Here is a 7,325-nt window from a genome sequence, read left to right on the forward strand (position 1 = left end):
CTTATTGTGGGTAAAGTCTCATTGTGGGCAGGGGAGGTATGGCTGTTTCCCAGAGCAATTAGTGCATCATATGGCTACCTCCATTCTTTTGAAATTAGCTTTATACATCTAGTTCCCATAGACCTTTCCTCCTCCTCCAAGGATCTCTCATGGTATGTCCTTTTTTTTTTGCTGTTTAAATGAGTCTCTGCTCCTAGCTCCATTTTTTATATCAGGTGAGTTAATTACATTTGCTTACTCTTCACCTCAGCACATAGGAGATGTGTCTCTTTGGCTCCCATTGGCTTCTAGGTTTTAGAGAGGCAACCCCCCATTGTCTTGCTTACCTTTCCATCCCCTATATTTCTCTGGGGCAGCTGGTCTGGGTTATTCCAATTACCTAAGGGCTGGTTCCAGAAAGATTTCCAAAAAGGAAGGGGTCAGACAGAGTTCACTGTTGCCATTGAAGGAGCCTTCAGGAAGAGAGAGGAACCTGTACCAAAGGAAAAGGTGAACTTGTAGTCCGTGATAAATTTGAAAGGCATTCATTAAAAAAAAACCAAAACACCTCATTACTAAATCATCAAACAATCAAAAATCAAAGACTGCAGAAAAGGACATCAGCACTGCATCTTGATAAGGAAAAAGAAGATCGTGCTTTTCTGTCATCTTACCCATCTACTCAACTTGAGACGAGGAAGCCATAATAAAAAAGGACTGAAAATGTACTTCAGTCCCAAAACACAAGATCAAAAAAAATCATGCTACAGAAGATAGTGATAAAATATTCAAACAAGACAGGTGGTATAAGGATGGGATAGGGGGGTAGAGTGGTATCTGGGCTCCATAGTGTCAGACTTAATAGGAATATTTATTTGGAATGTTTTATATAAAATGAGTCAGTAATAGATTTATAGGATCTTGGAGTTGGAAAACACATCAGAAATCATCCTATTGGATGCCTACCAAATAAACCTTTCTTACAATATGACCAGGAACTGGTCATCCTTTCCCTGATTAAATACCTCCAGTGAAAAATAATGGATTCCTCCCCTGCCCTCAGGTAACCATTCTCTTCTTGGACACCTCTGGTAGGGAGTTTTTTATTCCCTTGAGTGGAAATATCACTCTCTGCAACTACTTCACACTGTTCTATACCTTCTCTCTGAGGATAAATGGAACAAGTTTAGTCTTTGATCCTATACAAAGCAGTGTAGGATATAACCATCTATTCTTCTCTATTTTGTAATGGTGTGACATTTTAGATTTAGATTTTAAAAATATATTTATAATTTATTGTGACATATAGTATAAGATGCTGGTCTATACTTATTTTCTTTCTAAATGCTTTACAGCTGTCTCAGAAATAAATAATATTTTCCCCAGTTGTTTGTGTTCTTGGGTTTAATGAATCCTGGCATATGTGTATATCTATCTATCCATCCATCCATCCATCCATTCATTCAAACAAACATACATACATACACACATATGTATATATATATATATTGCTTTCCTAGTCTATTCAACTGTTCTACTTTTCAATTTTTTTTTACTAATACCAAACACAAAATAACTGGCAGTAGGCAGAGTGAAAAGCTAGAGCTAAATATTTGTGTCAGTAAATACATAGTGACTGTGTCTTCTTTTCTTTGTGATTATGTCTTAAGGACAGAGTAATAGCTAGGACATAGTGACTGGGGCTTCTTCTTGGTGCACTGAAATTTGGGAGGTGTTGACAAAGGTTGTGCTCCTTCTGGAGAAACAACTAATCTTAGCACCTAGTTAGCAAGAATAATTAATTAGACTAATAAGCTAGTAGGGTCCAATCTTGCTGTATTAGAAAGCAAATGAATAACTATTACATTTTAAATGAGTGACCATTCTGAAGATATATGTGTAATTTAACTTCAAGAACATATTTTCTTATAGGAGATTTCAAGTAAAGTTAGAGATATGTGTTCTAGCATATATATATGTATATACATGTAGAGATATACTATAATAGTTTGATTGCTAAATATTTAATAACATATATAGTATGCATATGGATGGACTAATATAGCAATACATTTTGTATGTTTGCTGCATTCTTGAAGAAAATTTTCAGTATAGACCTCTCAACTTTTAAATTTTATGCACCTATATAAGATAAATAACTGTCTGTAAGGCCATGTAAGTAACAATCCAATACACTGAAAATGTCCCTCTGTCTCACCTTACATGCATACTGCATACTATGTATATCCTTCAAAGCTAATCACAAGCTAGACCAGTCTTATTTTCCATCCCTCTTCTTACCACTCCCCCCAAGTCAATTAAAATGGTCAAAGATGCCAAGGCACAAATTTGCAAGTGTAGGCAAAAGATAGCAACTCATCTCCTTACCAATTAGAATTTTGGAAAACAGAGAAGTTAAGAAGCAAGCTTCCCCACTACCTGTCCTCGCCTCCCAAATATAAAAGCAAAATGTAAGTTTTCTTTTTTCAGGAACTCATGTTTCACACCGGCATGAGACTGCACAGGTCTAGAGTCAATACTCTCACTGGAGGGGATTTGAAATGCACATAATCAGGGGCCAAACACAGCCATATTTTATTTTAATTAAGGGCCAGTTAACTGTTGAATAAGTGATATTTACTGTCTTGCTGAATTAAAGTAAACCAAAAGCACAGAGTGCACACTGTTCATATTGCTTAATATCCATGCTTCCAGGAGCATGGCATGTTGGAACTAGGTACATACTATAGAGGTATTACTTTGGTAAAGTAGAAAGAATGTTAAAAAATGGTAAAGTGGGAAGAATGCTGACTTTGGAGTTAAAGGATCAAGGTTCCAATCCTGCCATTTACTACTTCTGTGATTTTGGGCAAATAATTTAACCTCTTTCGGAGTCAGTTTCCTCAACTTTAAAATAAGAGCACTAGGCTGGCTGGCCTCTAAAGTCTATGATCTGATGAAGGAATGCTCACCCTGCTCACTTTGGGATGGGCTATGCAGAGTGCCTGATTGGCCATTGCCAATCCAATGTACCTACTTTGCCCCCACCTCTCACTGCAGCAACCTCCCCGGTAATGGATGTATAGTGGTGTAGAGTAACACCCTATCTCCCCTACTCCTTGTTTGAATTGACCTGGGTGACAAAGTTGCTAGTTATGGCTTTTTTGGAAGTAGGAGAGAGCAGAATCAATTCATACATAACACCTGCTCCCTAGCTTTTCTTTACCCTTGAAAAAGAACTCTCTCAGAAGAGGCCCTGCATATGGAGTACAAACTCAGTAGGTAACTAAATATAATTAGATAATTTTATTTTGGTTTGTGTAGTGACTTCTGTTTGCCTTAGGGTGAGTCAGCAAGGTGCTAATTCTCAGTTAAAAACTCCTATCTAGGTTATGTTGTCTAATCTCCAGAAAAAGCTGAAGTCAGTCAGTAATAAATTAAGCTTCACTCATGAGCTTCCTCAGCAAATAAACTCACCAGCTCAGCAAACACATTTGGGAAACAGTTTGCCATAGAATTTTGCTAAAACAATTAGTCAAATGGAGTCACCACAGAGAGACAAAAACAGAGACACAGAGATAGAGACAGAGGAGAGGAGAGACAAGGAAAGAAAAAGAGGCAGACAGAGATAAAGAGAAAAGAGAGAAGATCAGAAAAAGAGAGAGGGGAGAGAGAAGTGGGAAGGGGAGCTAGAGGGAGAGGAGAAGATAGGGAGAGGGAGGAAGAGGGGGAGGGAGGAGAAGGAGAAAGGCAGAGAGAGAGAGAGAGGGGGAGAGAGAGAGAGAGAGAGAAAGGGGGGGGGAGAGGATGGGGATCTCATTCCAATCAAGTAAAAAGCAAAAGGGTTTTGCAGTGACTTCCTGAAAGCATCCAATGTTTGTGTTTCTCCCAGGGCTAAGTCAGACTTATGTATGCGTAAAGTACAAATTGATCTCCATTTTGGGGGAAATGATAGGACTGGAGGGATGCAAATCTGTTCCCCAGGGTTTAAAGGAGGATAAAGTTTTCTTTGAAAGAATGCAAATAATGGTTCAAGGAGGAAGTCAAGCAGGAAAAGGATGTGAAGATGCAGAGAGACATCCTTGTCTGGGTTGGGAACATGTGAGGGTGAAGTAAGCATGACACTTGGAAGGAAAGGAAGAAGAGAATCATTTAACATTTGGAGCTGAGTAATAGGTATAATTCTTTTAGAACTGGACTATCTTAGAATCACAAAATTTAAGAAATGGAAAGGGCCTCAGCAGCCATCCAGTCCAACCCATACGTAAGAAAAGTCCCAAATATAACCTAACTTACAAATGACCTAGTTTTTGCCAGAAGTAGGGCAAGACTTCTTCAAGCTGTTCCAAATCGATTTAAGGCTACCCGAAGGAATGGTAAGATGAGTTGATAGACTCCTTAAGGTCCATAGAGCCATAGGATAGAGTTGAAAGGGGCATCAGAGGCCCTCTAGCACAACTATCATGTTTTTAAGATGAAGAAACTGAGAACTACCGAAGTTACATGACTTGCTCAAGGTCACACAGCTAGGAAGTATCAGAAACAAACTTTGAACCCAGGTCTTCCAACTCCAGAATTAGTGTTCTTTCCACTATAATATAATGCTTCTCCCTTAGGGAGAAATCCTAGAATCAGATTGAAAGCTACAAAAGACCTCAAGAGCCTTTTACATGAAAGAAAACTGAGGCACATGGTAGTTAAAGGACTTGCCTATGGTCATACAGGTAGTCGATGATAGAGTTTTGATTTGAACCAAACTCCTTTGACTATAAAGTTAGTGTTCTTTCCGTTGTATCCTGATCTGGCTCTGGTTAAGGACAAAGCAATAGTAAGTCAAGCCTGATAACCATGGTTGAGCTGCTTAGTAATTCAGGCTAGAGGATCTGAAGGTAGGGGGAGAAGGCTTTTGTCTAGGAAACTTGAGATACTCCATGTTTCTGGACTTGGCCTCCAGAGGGCAGTGTTACAGTAATGGCACTTGCCTCTTATAACTGCTCAGCAACATTCAGTAGGAGTTTTTATCTCCCTGTAGCTTCTCTAAAGTGCTCAGACTGAACACTCTTCAGATACCTTGAGGACCAGTGGGGGTCTAAAGCCGGAAAGCAACTTAGATCACAGAGAAAGAGCCTCTGCCAAACCAGGCTCTGAAATGAGGGCAACCAAGGACAGCTACTAGTCCAGAATATTCCTCATCCCAGCCTGTCCCAAATCTCCAACATCCATACAGCCATTCTCTTTTGTGAAGGTGAGACTAGTAGAAGGGACCCCCAACTTCCTCACTGCTCAGCCATGATCAGTGTGTCCATCCCAGCACTTACGATGTTCTTCATCCTGAGTGAGTAGCATTTCCATTTATTTCCATTCTTCTTCTTCTCTCGTTGTAATATGTATAGAAATAGTTTGATTTCATCAGGACAGTCTTGTACCAGTTTCTCTGATGCAGGTTTAATTTTATAGGAGGAACAAGAGCTCAGTCAGTGACTCAGCCTGAAGACCAGGTTACTGTCTCTGAAGGGGATCCACTAAAATTGAAATGCACCTATTCATATGGGGCAACTCCTACTCTCTTCTGGTACATCCAGTATCCTAACCAAGGGCTCCAGCTACTATTGAAATACACATCAGGGAACAACCTGGTTAAAGGTATCAAAGGTTTTGAAGCAGAATTTAACAGGAGCAAAACCTCCTTCCACCTGAAGAAACTCTCAGCCCAAGAGAGTGACTCAGCTAAGTACTTCTGTGCTATGGATGCACAGTGAAGGATCTTCCAGAGGGAGCTGAACACAAACCTCTTGAGATGCTGTGGCTTTCAATGAACTAAATTCATATACTGTCATATCTCATATACAGTCCCTTATTCTGTGCAGATAGCAGTGCAGGGAGGGTGGAGCATTCAGAAGTAATTGAATTTGTATTCATATTCAGAGCTGCTCTGTAGACATAGGTACTCCAAAACAAACCAAAAAAAAAAAAGCCCTCCCATTTCTATTATGACCTATGTCAAGCAACAAACAAACAATCATTTCCCTAAACCCAAAATGTAGACAAAGATTTTCTGGTTATTCCCCTAAAGAATAATACCTTCTACTATCTGAAGGATTCTTATTTCCCAGGGATTTGGTGGATCTAGGAGTGATGGAGAAAATAGAATTAGGAACAAACTGTGTTGTATGGACAAACCCTTGCTGAATGATGGGAGCATGACCTTAAGTGGGACAGTCATAGAAGAAGCTGGTGCCTGGAGGTAGCCATGTAAGTTGTGATGGAGTTGCGATGGGGAGAGGAGAGATAAGCTTTCTTTTCTTTGTTTCTTTTCTTTCTCTAACAATCCAACAAAGACAATATAATAGGCCTCTATTCTTGGGGATCATACCAAGTTAACTATATTCCTGCAATTGTCTTGGGATTTAAGAGTGGCAAGAGACTTCGGTGACCATCTGATCCAACCCCTACATGGAAGGAATTTCCATTACAACATACTTGACAAGTGAGAAGTCTAGTAGTCTTTGCTGGAAGATAATCAATTCTCACCCACTCTAAGATTCCCACATCAACCTAAGGTGTCATCTAGACACATGTCCTGGAAAATATATCCTTCCCCAACTCTTTCTCTCCCCTCTCCCAGTGAGATTCACATATATGTCCAGGACATGAAATCTCAAGCCAAAGTCCTTCCAGGTAAACTGTAGGTATACACACATATATCTACATTCACACATATGTGTATATAGTAGAACTTAGCATATATATGTATATATGTACTTGGCACATAGTAAATGCTTAATAAATGTTTTTTCATTCATTCATATGTAAGTAGATAGGGATAAAGATAAGGATAGAGATCATACCTGTGATTTCATTGCTATTCTGTTGTTGGATCATTTCAGTTATGTCTGACTCTTCATGATCACATTTGGGATTTTCTTGCAAAGATACTGGAGTGGTTTGCCATTTCCTTGTCCAGTTCATTTTTACAGATGAGGAAAGTGAGGCAAACAGGGTTAAGTGACTTGCCCAGGATCACACAGCTAATAAGTGTCTGAGGCTGGATTTGAACTCAAATCTTCCTGACTCCAGGCCTGGCACTCTATCCACTGTACCAGTTAGCTGCCTTTCATTGGTGTAGGTAGGTTCTAGATGAGGAAATTTCCTCTACAATGCAAGTCAACACCTTCTATATAACTTAGAGTCTTAGAGAGTTGCCTAGAGCCCTTAGAGGTTAAGTAACTTGCCCAAAAATAGTATGATCAACCAGTATGATCAGAGGGAGGGCTTGAACCCAGGTCTTTCTAGCTTCAAGATTTGCTATTAATTACTCCATGCTGTCTTTCATGTAAGCAGATATA

The sequence above is a fragment of the Vombatus ursinus genome, unplaced genomic scaffold (genome assembly GCF_900497805.2).
Source record: "Vombatus ursinus unplaced genomic scaffold, bare-nosed wombat genome assembly UNPS02014894.1, whole genome shotgun sequence".
NCBI classification, from domain to species: Eukaryota; Metazoa; Chordata; class Mammalia; order Diprotodontia; family Vombatidae; genus Vombatus; species Vombatus ursinus.